This window comes from Pituophis catenifer, unplaced genomic scaffold (assembly GCF_029215685.1).
Source record: "Pituophis catenifer annectens isolate HBS135680 unplaced genomic scaffold, rPitCat1.0.hap2 SCAF_17, whole genome shotgun sequence".
NCBI lineage: Eukaryota > Metazoa > Chordata > Lepidosauria > Squamata > Colubridae > Pituophis > Pituophis catenifer.
In genome coordinates this window covers 11,410,644-11,424,526 of record NW_027256897.1, presented here as the reverse complement: position 1 = coordinate 11,424,526, position 13,883 = coordinate 11,410,644, and the positions used below count along the sequence as shown (strand labels likewise).

General features: G+C 47.1%; 1 protein-coding gene and 1 pseudogene across 1 annotated transcript in view; one reads left to right on the top strand and one right to left on the bottom strand.

Annotated features, from left to right (window-relative positions):
• LOC139325576 (uncharacterized) overlaps positions 1-13,883 on the top strand; it is a 200,861-nt gene that overhangs the window by 111,748 nt on the left and 75,230 nt on the right.
• Positions 1-13,883, bottom strand: part of LOC139325597 (uncharacterized) — a 200,237-nt pseudogene that overhangs the window by 161,680 nt on the left and 24,674 nt on the right.

Genomic DNA, 13,883 nt, shown 5'->3' with positions numbered 1-13,883 from the left:
GAGCTTTGGGAGGAGGCCAAGGGAGGCCTGCCATCTCTGAGGGAATTCTGAGGGCTTCATGACCTCACCCATGCAGGCTCAACTGCCAGTTACTGTCAGTTATCAGAGTGAAGGTGCCTTCCAAGAGGTAGGTTGGTTTCTGAAGGGCTCCTGGACTCTGGGAAATCTTCCCTCTATTTGCAGCCAATTTACCAGAGTTGTATTGCAAGGGTGAAAATGCCCATTTGGCCTCTTACCTGCCTGGGTGCCCCTCCAACCTCCCCCCCACCTTGCCTAGGGAGGGAGCCTGGAAGGTGGGGGGGGGAGTCCCAGTCCCAGAAGGGCCCCTCAACCTCTGCCTGTCAGAATGCGGGAAGGGCTCCCCGAAGGAGAGACCTGACCCCAAAGATGAAAGGGAGCCCCCCCTGCCTCACCTCTACGCGGGACTTGGGACTTGTGCAGGCACCCTCTGGCTGCTTGAAGGAAGGCGGACGCCGATTTAGCTGATGAAGAGAAAGCCTAGTAATGGGGGACTTTATCCTGACAACTGGGGGACACCCAGTCTCTGCACCTAGTGGGGGATCAAAGAGGTCCCCAATGAGTCATTTAAAGCATTCTTTTAACTGCCCATCATTCAGTCAACTCACTGCAGCTCCCCAAAAGCTGTTTTAAAAACAATACAACACATTAAAACATGGAAAATAAAAACAAAGAAAAGCCAGGCGCCAATCCATGCCACCTTCTCCTTGTCTGACCTCCCAGCGCCTGGGGAAAAGCCGGGTGTTTAAGGCTGAAAGGCTGGAGGCCCTTTGAGAATCTGGCTCATATCTCACAAAGCTTCCTTGGCCTTAGAGAGTCCCTTTAGCAGTTTCTGCTGGAAGACAAGGGGACCGTTGAGAGAATCCAATTGACAAGAGTTTCTGATGTCTGGGGAGGGTCTTACATGGTATGGACAGTTCACACCCCCAACAATGGAGGCCAAATTAGCCCTAGATTCAGCCACAGCACACTTGCTTCAATTAGGCACTGAGTGGGATGACTATTTAAAGGCAACTTATTAGAATATTGTGGCAAAGAGATTTCCCTTAATGAAAAGAGGGAATCTAGGACACAGAATCGGGTTTCTTTTTATACTCCACACAATAGAAAAAGTTGGGATATTCGAATAGAATAAAATAGAATTTTTTATTGGCCAAGTGTGATTGGACACACAAGGAATTTATCTTGGTGCATATGCTCTCAGTGTACATAAAAGAAAAGATACGTTCATCAAGAATCAAAAAGATAATTTTCCATTTAAGATACATTAATAATTTCGTTTATTCAGGTTGAAATGGAGCTTAGTTATGTAGCATAAAGCAAAGGGCAGGAATATTCCTTTTCCCCATTTTTCTTCAAATATACTGTATGTAGACTGCAAACTGTATGTATGTACCCTCAGCCTCTAAGTGTGAGGGGGAAGGGCAAGCAGTAAAAATGGAAGTGAAACCTTCTAAGCAGCTTATAAATATACGATTAAAGAGCACCTGTCATTTCACATCCATCATGGCAGGAACAATAGAAAAAGTCCTTTATTATTCAGCCTGAGAAAGTCCCTTATTTGGCAGTTATTATTAACCCTTCTTTACTCAATTGAAAAAAAGATAAATAAATAATTCCTCTTATTCGAATTGTTATCATTATATCATTATTCTGATGCTTTGTACATACACTGAGAGCTTGTGAACCCGAGAAAAATTCCTTGTGTGTCTATTTGCAGTTGGCGAAATTAAAAGTTCAATTCAGTTCAATTCCTGAGATACAGTCTGGGACTGTAAATTTAAAGGCAATTTATTAGAATATTGTAGCAAAGAGATTTCCCTTAATGAAAAGAGGGAATCCAGGACACAGAATCAGGTTTCATTTTATACTCCATACAGTAGAAAAAAAAGTACAAAACAAGAGCTGATTGCATGGAAGAAATCACTCTGAGAAATCACTCTCATGTCTCTGATGTAACAGTTACATCAGAGACATGGACAGTAACATCCCATAATATTAAGCATAACCATTAAAAGGACATTCACATGGGAAATGGCATGTCTCTTGTGAAAAGGTACAATTTAGACCACTTGAAAAATTTAGCATGTACAATTGAAACAGTCCTTTATTATTCAGCCTGAAAGTCCCTTATTTGGCAGTTATTATTTACCCTTATTGTCTTTTTAACACATTTGGAGTAAAGAGCAATAATTTCTCTTATTGGAATTATTATAATGATCATGAACATGCACTACGTGAATTCCTAGGGTGTCTATTCACACTTGGCCAAATTAAATATACACTCAGTCTTCTCACACTCAGGTGTGTTTTTTATTTTTCTCCCACGTGAATTCTTTGGTGTCGATTGAGGCTACTACGCCCAGTATAGCTTTTTCCACACTCCAGACATTTATGTGGTTTCTCTCCTGAGTGGATTTTTTGATGTTTATAAAAATATCTCCTCTGACTGAAGCTCTTTCCACACTCCAGGCATTTATGAGACTTTTCTCCTGAGTGGATCCTTTGATGTGTATACAGGTGGCTACTCTGACTGAAGCTCTTTCCACACTCCAGGCATTTATGAGGCTTTTCTCCTGAGTGGATCCTTTGATGTTTATAAAGGTCGCCCCTCTGACTGAAGCTCTTTCCACACTCCAGGCACTTATGAGGTTTCTCTCCAGAATGGATCCTTTGATGTTTATAAAGGTTGCTCCTCTGACTGAAGCTCTTTCCACACTCCAGGCACTTATGAGGTTTCTCTCCTGTGTGGATCCTTTGATGTGCATAAAGGTTGCTCTTCTGACTGAAGCTCTTTCCACACTCCAGGCACTTATGAGGTTTTTCTCCAGAATGGATCCTTTGATGTTTATAAAGGTCCTTCCTCTGACTGAAGCTCTTTCCACACTCTAGGCACTTATGAGGTTTCTCTCCTGTGTGGATTCTTTGATGTATATAAAGGTCGCTCCTCTGACTGAAGCTCTTTCCACACTCCAGGCATTTATGAGGTTTTTCTCCTGAGTGGATGCTAAGATGCCTTTGAAGATGGTCGTTTCTTTTGAAGGTTTTTCCACATTCCGGGCACTGATGTTCCTTTCCTCCCTCCTGGAACCTTTGGCGACTCCCAGCTCTTCCTAAGGACCCTTCGCCTTCCAGGCATTTCTTCGGTTTCTCTCCCCAATAGGTCCTTTGATGTTTATAAAGGCTGCTCCTCCGACTGAAGCTCTTTCCACACTCAAAGCATTTATGAGGTTTTTCTCCTGTGTGGATCCTTTGATGTCTATAAAGGCTGCTCCTCCGACTGAAGCTCTTTCCACACTCCAGGCATTTATGAGGTTTCTCTCCTGAGTGGCTGCTTTGATGTATATAAAGATATCCCCTCTGACTGAATCGCTTTCCACACTCAAGGCATTTATGAGGTTTCTCTCCTGTGTGGATTCTTTGATGTAGATAAAGGTTGCTCCTATGACTGAAGCTCTTTCCACACTCCAGGCATTTATGAGGTTTTTCTCCTGAGTGGATGCTAAGATGCCTTTGAAGATGGTCGTTTCTTTTGAAGGTTTTTCCACATTCCGGGCACTGATGTTCCTTTCCTCCCTCCTGGAACCTTTGGCGACTCCCAGCTCTTCCTAAGGACCCTTCGCCTTCCAGGCATTTCTTCGGTTTCTCTCCCCAATGGGTCCTTTGATGTTTATAAAGGCTGCTCCTCCAACTGAAGCTCTTTCCACACTCAAAGCATTTATGAGGTTTTTCTCCTGTGTGGATCTTTAAATGACTTTTCAGATGGTGAATTCTTTTGAAGGATTTTTCGCATTCCGGGCAGTGATATTTCTTTGCTTCCTCCTGGATCCATTGGATCTTTGGGGGTCTTCCGAAGGAGCCTCCGCCCTCCAGGCTCGTCTCGGGGTCTCTGCCAATTTCCTCCTCCCTGCATCGCCCTCCAGGCAGCCGCCTTTCCCGGGCTTCCCCTGGGCTCCTCCCTCCTGCAGCCCCGGAGCCCCCTGGCCTTTCCCAGCCGTCTCCAGTGGAAGCCGCGCTGGGACCGGGCAGGGCTGCTCTGTGGGGCCTGCTCTCCTCCTCCTCCTCTCGGGCGGCGCCTCTTTCCTGCATCCGCCGCCATCCTCCGTCCTCCTGCAGGGGAGAGAGAGAAGAGGGTCACGGCTGCCTCCCCTTCCCCGAAGAGGAGACGCAGGCCCAAGTCCCCCCCCTCGTGCGGACCCGAAAGAGACCCTCCCAGCATCCCTTGCGCCAAACCTGCATCATCTGTCACACATCGAAGCAGCTTCCCTCGTTGCCCGTTTTGCTTCCGGAAGTGGAGGCTTCGCGCCCTTTTTCCTCCACTAGTTCCGCTTTTTCCTTCGGAGGATCCGCCCCTCGGAGTCCTCCTGCCAATCGCCAACCTCCCCAGAGCGACCAATCGGCGTCCGCCTTCCTTCAATCAGGCCCACAGCGCCTGCGCCTTGCCGAGGGGGTTGCTGGTCCTGCGCGAAGGTGAGGCTGGTGGGGGTGGGAGGTCTCCCTTTGATCTTTGGGGTCCGGTGTTCTCCCCCTCCCCGCATCCAGGCAGGTGGAGGTTGGGGGCCCTTCTGGGGCTGTGACTTTCCCTCCCCTCCCCCAACCGGGGTCTCTCCCTAGACAAGGCGGGGGGGTGGAAATATGGGGGGGACACCCAGACAGGCGGGGCTGAAGGGGCTCCTGGGGGTCTCCAGGCTTAGAGACCGAGGAGGCTCCTCCCTGCAGCTCCTGACCCCCCTTTCCCGCTTCCTCTCCCCCCCCCCCCAAGGACCCCTTTGCAAATCTGCAGGGGGCTAAATCCCCCCAGGACCCCCCCCATTAATATGTGGACCCCCTCAGCCTCTGCTGAGCCCCTGAGGTCGAAGCCTCCAGGAAGGCAACCTTTCCCCCCCATTGCAGCCCCCCCACCTCTGCCCCCTCCCCTTAAATGCACCGTAGCTGGAGGACCCCCACCGCCTTGGGTTGGTGGAGGGGCTTTTCCTATTTAAATCCTGCGCCCCAAAGGCTGGAGGGGGTCCTGGCCCTGCTCCTCTCTTGCACTGCAGCTTCTCCTGGGCTGGGGGGGGATCCTGATTGAGCAACTCCATAAGTTTTTAAACTTTTATGCCCCCCCTCCCTCTGGCCAAGAGCAACTTTTTAAGATATGATGTTCTTGTTTTACCTGGGGTTTTAATGTTGTTTTTGCAGTAAATACCTGGGGTAAGGTGATGCAGGAGCCCAGTGAGGTCCTCAAGGGGTTTTTAGGTGCATGTAGGAAGTTCCCTTGTCAGCTAACAGAATAAGAACAACTGAGCAGGAAGGGGCCTTGGAGGTCCTCTAGTCTGACCCCCTGCTCAAGCAGGAGGCCTCATCCCAAAGGTGCTTTTTCAAAAGGGAACTGGGCTTCATTTTTCCTGGAAGATGTTTCACTTCTCATCCAAGAAGCTTCTTCAGTTCTTCACTAGCAAAGAAGCTTCTTGGATGAGAAGCGAAACGCCTTCAAAGGAAATCCAGCTGCCTCTTGAAAAAGCACCTTCGGGACAACCCTGACCTGGATGATAGAGAAGCTCCAGAGACCTTCAGGAGGCCTGATAGTGGGAATATGCTGCCTTTGGAGGATCTGGGATGCTCTTTATTGGCTCTTTATGTTATTTTTCTACTCTTATTAAAGCACGTGTAGTTGTATAAATGTCATACTTACATACATTCCCCACACTTGAAATAAGGTATTCAATTCTGGGGGTCCGAGAAGCCGAAGCCTGGGGGCAAGGGGGGGGGGTGGCCAGTTTGGGGGGGGGAGGCAACAGCTTCTCCTTTATCATTCTCTGCCCCTATTTTCAGGCCATGAGCCTTGACTCTGGGGCCAGAAGTACGGAAGCAATTGGGAAGACTGGCTTGCAAAGGCCTCAAACGCTCCTGGCAGCTGTTCACATGTAAGGAGGGCTCGCATGAAAGGCACTGTGGCTCTTGGCGGGACAGATATGTGATTCAAATGCAAAGGCTTATATGTATTACAGGAACCTCATGGTTACAGAATCTGGTATACCAGTATATCATATTCTAGTATTCTTTATTATATCCTTATTATTTTTTCCCTTCAAAGCTATGCAATATTTTGTTTTGGTAGAACTCGTTCAAGGGAGACAGGATTTTGTCCTGGATTGCTGTATAATTTTGTGATTCAGAAAAAGTTGCCTCACCTAAGCAGAAATAATGGAGGGAGCTCACCTGCGATGATGGAAAAAAGCACAAAACAACATGGCAACACAAAGGGTGTGATGGGAAGTTCATCCAGAGCTACATTAATGAGTGGAACTTCCGTGTCATCATATTCAACATGTATCATCATTTTCTTAGTACATGTTTATCTTTCCTCTTACATTTAAATTTAATGTATTGCAACATATTTCCCCCATATTTCTTATTTTTACACTGCCTATTGTCTCTATCCATTGATAAAATTGCTCCCATATGTTGTAACACTCCGATTCTTCCTTCCCACTAATTGCTAATATTAATCTACTCATTTCTGCACATTCTAATATTTTCTTTTTTTTTTTTTATTGAAAAAGTTTTCAAATACAAATTTCCCCCCCCTTTTTTTTCCCCCTCTCCCTCCCCCTCCCTAACCCCCCCTCCCCACCCATCCCCCCCTGTGACTTCTTCGTAACAAAAAAAAAAACCTAATTCATAACAGATTACTTCCTCCCTCCTCTAAATATTGACCTTTACTTACTAAAAATATTATTAATATTATGACTTCCCCCTTTATCCATACATTTCAGAAAAGAGAAAAGAAAAAAAAAAGACATTATACTATAACATAATAGAATAACTTCTAATTTAGCATAATAGTATTATAACTCCCAATTTGTCAATAATCTGGCCTTTTTCTCCTCTCCCAAGCTTGTATCTATATATTATTACAACAATTCAAGACCACCTTCCACTTTAAAACTATACGATAAGTCCTACTTTAACATTTAATCTTCTATATATATTACTATAACATTTCAAAGCGGCCTTCCCCATAAAATCTAGTTTAACATTTATTCCACTCTATCCATTTCCTCCACTCCCCTAAATATATCACTTAAAATCCCTTTTCTTAGACTAATCAATCTACTAACTAGCTTATTCACCCACTATCATGCAAAATTACCATACACAACAATTCTTAATATCTTTGATTCACTGCCCACACTACTTAGAAATATATGTCTATATATTCCATTATATCTAAATAAAAAAAAAGAAAAGACAATGACTTTAAATTTATAGTCCATATAATATCTTCTTTGAGGTCTTTCCACTGGATTGGTAGAACCAACATCCATAATAGGGTAACATAGCTTGCTGGTGCAACAGTTTATTCAGAATCTTCAATCATATCTGCCCCCATCAGTAGTAAATATCTTCTTATATGTATAAAAGTAAAAACAACCACCCGAGTGACATTATAATTATATTCCATATAGTAATAATTGTGGGTTTCATCAGGATTATTGATTCCCATCGTCGTAGTGGGTAACAACCCGATCTTCTGCATGCCCCAGCATAATTCTCTTGCCTTGTGATTCAAGATAATTATAATATGTTTATCAACACAAAAAGAAATTCCAAAGTGGATAATTCAAATCCATCAGTTTAAGGCTCTTTTCACGTCCCCAGATTACGGCCATGCAGAGATCTGCCACAATCCTCAGGATGATATTAACCAATACGTCGCCTCTTCTATGTTTACACATAATCATTCATATTTTAAAGTCACTGGCTTCACTGTTGCTTGATTTAGAAATTTCTATTTTTATGCAACAAACCAATTGTTTGTTTAAAAATAAAAATATTTTTTCTCAAAAAAAAAAAAAGAGTGGAGCTTCCCTTGACAGAGGCAGTCTACATACAAAAATCTGCCTTTTGTGCCAAAATATGAGAACTGGGCAGCTTGAGTGATTGGTTTGGTCGCCTCCTTCAGACATTTGCCTGGCACTGGTGGGTGTGGAAAAGGCGGAGCAGGTGAGCTTTGGGAGGAGGCCAAGGGAGGCCTGCCATCTCTGAGGGAATTCTGAGGGCTTCATGACCTCACCCATGCAGGCTCAACTGCCAGTTACTGTCAGTTATCAGAGTGAAGGTGCCTTCCAAGAGGTAGGTTGGTTTCTGAAGGGCTCCTGGACTCTGGGAAATCTTCCCTCTATTTGCAGCCAATGTACCAGAGTTGTATTGCAAGGGTGAAAATGCCCATTTGGCCCCTTACCTGCCTCCCCCCCCCACCTTGCCTATGGAGGGAGCCTGAATGGGGGTGGGGGAGCCCTAGTCCCAGAAGGGCCCCTCAACCTGCCTCTTTTTCTATTACTTTTATTTATTGGTTGATCGTTTTAAATCATGTCTTAGTCTCCAAACTTCCAAAGGAAGGAACAGAGAGAAAAGAGAGACAAAGAGACAAGAAAACAAAGAGAAAGAAAGAAAGAGAAGAAAGAAAGAAAGAAAGAAAGAAAGAAAGAAAGAGAAAAAAAGAAAGTAAGAAAGAGGGAGAGAGGGAGGGAGAGAGAAAGAGAAAGAGAGAGAAAGAAGAGGACGGAAGCACCACAAACCCTGACAGCAGACTTGGCTTCAGAAGACACTTTGAAACAGCCCAGCAATCTAGGGGTGGAAGGGATCTCGGAGGTCATCTGGTCCAACCCCCTGCTGTAGCAGGAAACCTGACATCGTCTGGATTATTTTGGTGCCTCTAACAGAGAAGAAAATTGCCAGAAAGGAGAAGGACAAGGCTGCCATGCAGAGGAAGGCAGAGATAGTCCTGGACTTATGACCACAATTGAGCCCAAAATTATGGTGGCTAAGCAAGAGCGTTGTTAAGTGAGTTTCACCACATTTTACTCCATCCATGACATTCCCTGGACCAACAGTGAGTGACGTGCATCAAGTTGGCCACGCCCACCCGGTCACATGACCACCAAGCCACGCCCACCAAGCTACACCCACAGAACCCGTAGGGAAAATGTTTGGATTTCATCCCTGAATGGGAGAGTCGGTCTGGGACCGTGGGGTTATCGGGGTCTCCCTTCTCAATAGGGACCTGGTCTGCAGTTGAGGACAGTTCTGGGCGGCAGCAAAGAGACCAGACTAGAAAGGGGATTGAAAACCGACTGGAGACCTTGGCGTTTCTTGAGAGGTTTTCCAAACTTTCTGAGACGTTCAAAAGGCAAAAGAATCAGGAGTTGGGGAGCACCTATTTATGAAAAGGCAGGAGCTGCAGCATGCAACCCAACTCTTGATTTTTTTTAGGAGGGGGGAGCATAGAATTTCTCTTCAAAAGGCCGGAGTTTTGAAAGTACCACACAAGTAGGGGAACCAGGAGAAAAGATCCAAGCCAATTGCCCAGGGAAACGGCAACAAACTTTGTCTAATTCCACAGCTGCTGATTAAATTAGGACCTGGTAATTTACGGGACCGCCTGCTGCCACCAATAGCCTCCCACTGGCCGGTACGCTCCCATAGAGAGGGGCTCCTCCGGGTGCCATCGGCCAAACAATGTCGACTGGCGGCCCCCAGGGGGAGAGCCTTCTCTGTGGGGGCACCCACTATCTGGAACGAGCTCCCCCCGGAGATTCGGAGGATCCCGGACCTACACACCTTCCGCCACGCTCTCAAGACCTTTTTATTCCACCAGGCTGGCCTGGCCTAATTCTTCCCTTTTTCCTTTTTAAAATGTAAATTTTAATCGGTTTTAAATTATTGGGGTGTTTTAAATTTGTCTACGGCCAAATTGTTTAATTCGGTTTTATTCTGCTTTTAAATTTTGTATTTATGTGTTTTATCTTGTGGCTGTTCACCGCCCTGAGTCCTTCGGGAGTAGGGCGGTATGCAAATTAAATAAAACAAACATAAACAAACATTAAATTGAGGAATAAATTCCAAACCAACAGTCCACGATAAGCAAACAAGCAAAAAAAAACCCTCCTCTCTACCTTCAAGGAAACCAGATTAAAAGAGGGCCAGAATCTGCCTAAAAACTTTGATTGTTTTGCCTGAAAATCCTTCAATGGGTTACTAAAAGAGAGGGCTCGCTGCAAATATATTATTTTTGGGATGGCCGCAATAGCTATAGAGGTAGCCCGCATTTAACCATTTCTTATGGCAGTCCTGAATGAAGGGACAACCGGTCCTTGAAGTTATGGGCATTGCCAATGCCCTTGTGGCCAGGGAAGGAAAATTCCCTTTCTGCCTTTTTCCGCCATCTTGCTGCCCTGGCATCATAGTGCGCATGAATGTTCTGGCAGATGCCCTTCAAAGCATCAAGAATGCAGAGAAAGGGGGAAAGTTCTCATCAGGCCCTGCTCCAAAATAATTGTCCGCTTCTTCACGGTGATGACGAAACACGGCTCCAGAGGTGAATTGGAGATCATTGATGACCACAGAGCTGGCAAAATTGTTGTGAATTCCCTTTCTGCTGCCATGTTGTTTTGGGTTTTGTTCCATCCTCCCAGATGAGCTCCCTCCGTTATTTCTCCTTAGATGCAGACCCCTTTTTCTGACTCCCAAACTATTGGTAGATGGGGCCAAGTTTAAAGGCAGAGAGAGGGAGAAATTCTCTCCTCGGATTTTGAACTTCAGGCATCGTTTCTCATACAGCAATCCAGACATAAAACGAAATCCTGTCTCCCTTGAAGAAGTTCTTCCAAAATCAAATCCTGCAGAGTTTAATGATGCTCAACCCCCAAGGCACATGACCCTCTTTTGCCCAAGTTCCAAGTGTTGAGGGATCCAGCACTTAAAGGGACCCAGAAAGAAACCAAATTGGATCTTATCAAAATTGCCTGATTCCCTGTTTCCTTTTTCCAACCATAATGCGTTGAAATGAGAGGAAATTCACTAGCAGGAACCATTGGCAGGAGATTCTCACCCTTACGTCCTCTTTAACTGGAGCTGGTCTGCTTTTGGGCAGGAATTCTGAATTCTTATATCCAGGAACAAGAATTTTCCTGCATCAAATAGAGGCCATGTAGATGCTTCTTAAAAACACACTTGAGTGAGTCACACATAGTGAGTTTATTTATTTATTTATTGGGATCCTGCCTTTATTATTTTTACAAATAAGTCCAGGCGGAGAACATATCCAAGAAAAGAATATATGTAGCTCATGACATAAATCCCGTTTAGCAATGATGAAGGTAGCTAGTCTGGGTAATTAAATGTCTGCAAGAAGACAAGCCCAGAGAGCACTAGGGAGCCCTCCTATCCAAACACTGCTTCCTCCTCTTTTCTCCCCCCCCAACAACAACCCTGTGAGGTGGGCTGGACCGAAAGAGAGGCTGGGTCTCTTGCTTTCTACCCTGCTGCCTTAATCACTAGATCCTAACGATGACTATTAATATATAATAATTAATCACCGTGTTTCCCCGAAAATAAGACCCTGTCTTATATTTTTTTGAACCCTGAAATAAGCGCTTGGCCTTATTGCCGTGCGCTCAAAAGCCTGATTGGGCTTATTATCAGGGGATGTCTTATTTTGGGGGAAACAGGGTATTCCCTGTTTTTTTGTGAGGGGACAGTGGACTTGGTCCTGTAAATATGTTTCTGAGATCCTCCATTTCTTCGTCTTCTCCCCTGGTCCTTTTATATACCCTTAGGATATGGTCGTGCTACCCGTTTGGCTAAGATGTACTCAGTGGCGGAGCTTCTTGGTCTGCGAGACTCCCCCCTCTCGCAGGCTTGGCCCTCCACTCTATCGAGGGCCTACCTCAATGACGGGCTTTGGAACCCCAAGAGGTGGCATGCCACAAAGAGGGGGCTGCGGGGTTTTTTAAAACTGTCTCTGTCTAAACTTTTAAGGGGTTTGGGGAGGGGAGAGGGTGGTTGGACAGGAACTAGGGTCATGGGTTTGGGGGATAACCCACTTAGGGGAGGGGAGGGCCAGGCCAGGATGTGCGGCGGGGGGCGGGGGGGATCCGTGGGTAATAGGGGGGGTCAAGCTTGTCCAGACTGTGTTTCCATCATTGATACTGTGAGTGGGAGGGGTAGATATGGCGGGAGCAGGGGGCCATATCATGTTAAGGGAGCACGCACCCGCTGTCTTCAAGCAGTAGGGCGCTCCGGCCCCCAAAGCTCTACTCGTTTTCAAGGTTGCACAGACCCTCAGGGCCTGGGCCTTCGACTGATGTTGTGCAACGCCAGGTCTGTAGTAAATAAAGCCCCCCTCATTTGTGATCTTATTCAGGAGGGGGGAGCGGACCTGGCAGGTATAACGGAGACCTGGTTGGGCCCGGAGGGAGGGGTCCCTCTGGTAGAAATGTGCCCACCAGGCTTCCACGCATTCCATCAGCCGAGGCCTCAGGGGAGGGGCAGGGGAGTAGCGGTTATTATTAGAGAAAGCCTTAGGCCGAGGGAGACCACTGTTCCTCAGACGGCCGGTTGTGAGTCCCTCCTTGTGAAGTGGGGTCATGGGGTTCAGATGGGCTTGTTGATCACGTACCTGGCTCCCTGCCACGTGGCTGCAGCCCTGCCCGAGCTACTCAATGTTATTGCCGCGGTGTCGGTTGATACCCCCAGACTTATGGTCATGGGGGATTTTAACCTGCCGTCCGCGGGTGAGGCATCTGAGGTGGCTCGGGAGTTCATGGCTTCCATGACGGCCATGGACCTGACCCAGCTAATTCATGGCCCTACGCACAGAGGGGGAAACACACTGGACCTGGTTTTTGTCTCTGGACAGTGGTTGAGTGATCTTGAGATAGGGGACATAGTCATTGAGCCCTCGTCATGGTTGGATCACTCTCTCCTTCGCCTTGACCTTTGAACCGCGGTACCCCGCCGCAGGGAGGTGGAACCGGTAAGATGGTACCGCCCCAGGCGCCTGATGGAACCTGATAGGTTCCAGATGGAGCTTGGGCCAATCCCCGAGGATCTTGCACACGCCTCGACTGGAGACCTAGTGTCCACCTGGGATAGGGCGGCCTCTGGAGCTCTGGATCAGGTCGTGCCTTTGCGGCCTCTGACCCGGTGCCGTTCTCACCTGGCTCCTTGGTTTACCGAGGAGCTGAGGGAGATGAAGCGCCGGAAAAGACGCCTAGAGAGTAGTTGGAGGGCTAGTCTTTCTGAATCGGACCGGATACTGGTAAGATCTCATATTAAGAATTACCTAGTGGCGATAAAAGCAGCAAAATGTACCCATTTTGCTGCTCTTATTGCGTCATCAGATAACTGCCCAGCCGCCCTCTTTAGGGTGACCCGCTCCCTGCTCTACCAGGAAGCGCGGGAGGACCCCTTGGAGAGAAGAGCCGAGGACTTTGTTCAATATCTGCATGACAAAATCACTCAGATTCGGGAAGGTCTGGACTCCGACTGGGTAGGTCCAGCGAGGGTGACGGAGGCAGGTCTTGAGAATGTTATCTGGGACGAGTTTGACCCCGTGATCCCAGATGACATGGACAGGAATCTGGGTAGATTGAACGCGACCACGTTTGTTGGACCCGTGTCCCTCCTGGTTAGTACTGGCTTCCCGGGAGGTGACGCGAGGCTGGCTCCATGGGATTATAAATGCTTCATTGGGTGAGGGTGCCTTCCCCGCCGCCTTGAAGGAGGCGGTGGTGAGGCCTCTCCTCAAGAAGCCTTCCCTGGACCCGGCAGTATTGGCTAATTATCGTCCAGTCTCCAACCTTCGCTTCGTTGCGAAGGTTGTTGAGAGTGTGGTTGCGCAACAGATTCCCCAGTACCTGGATGAAACGTCGTATCTAGATCCGTCCCAGTCGGGTTTCAGGCCTGGGTACAGCACGGAAACGGCACTGGTCGCATTGGTTGATGATCTCTGGAGGGCTTGGGACAGGGGTTGCTTCTCTGTCTTGGTCCTATTAGATCTCTAAGCGGCTTTTGATACCATCAACCATGGTATCATG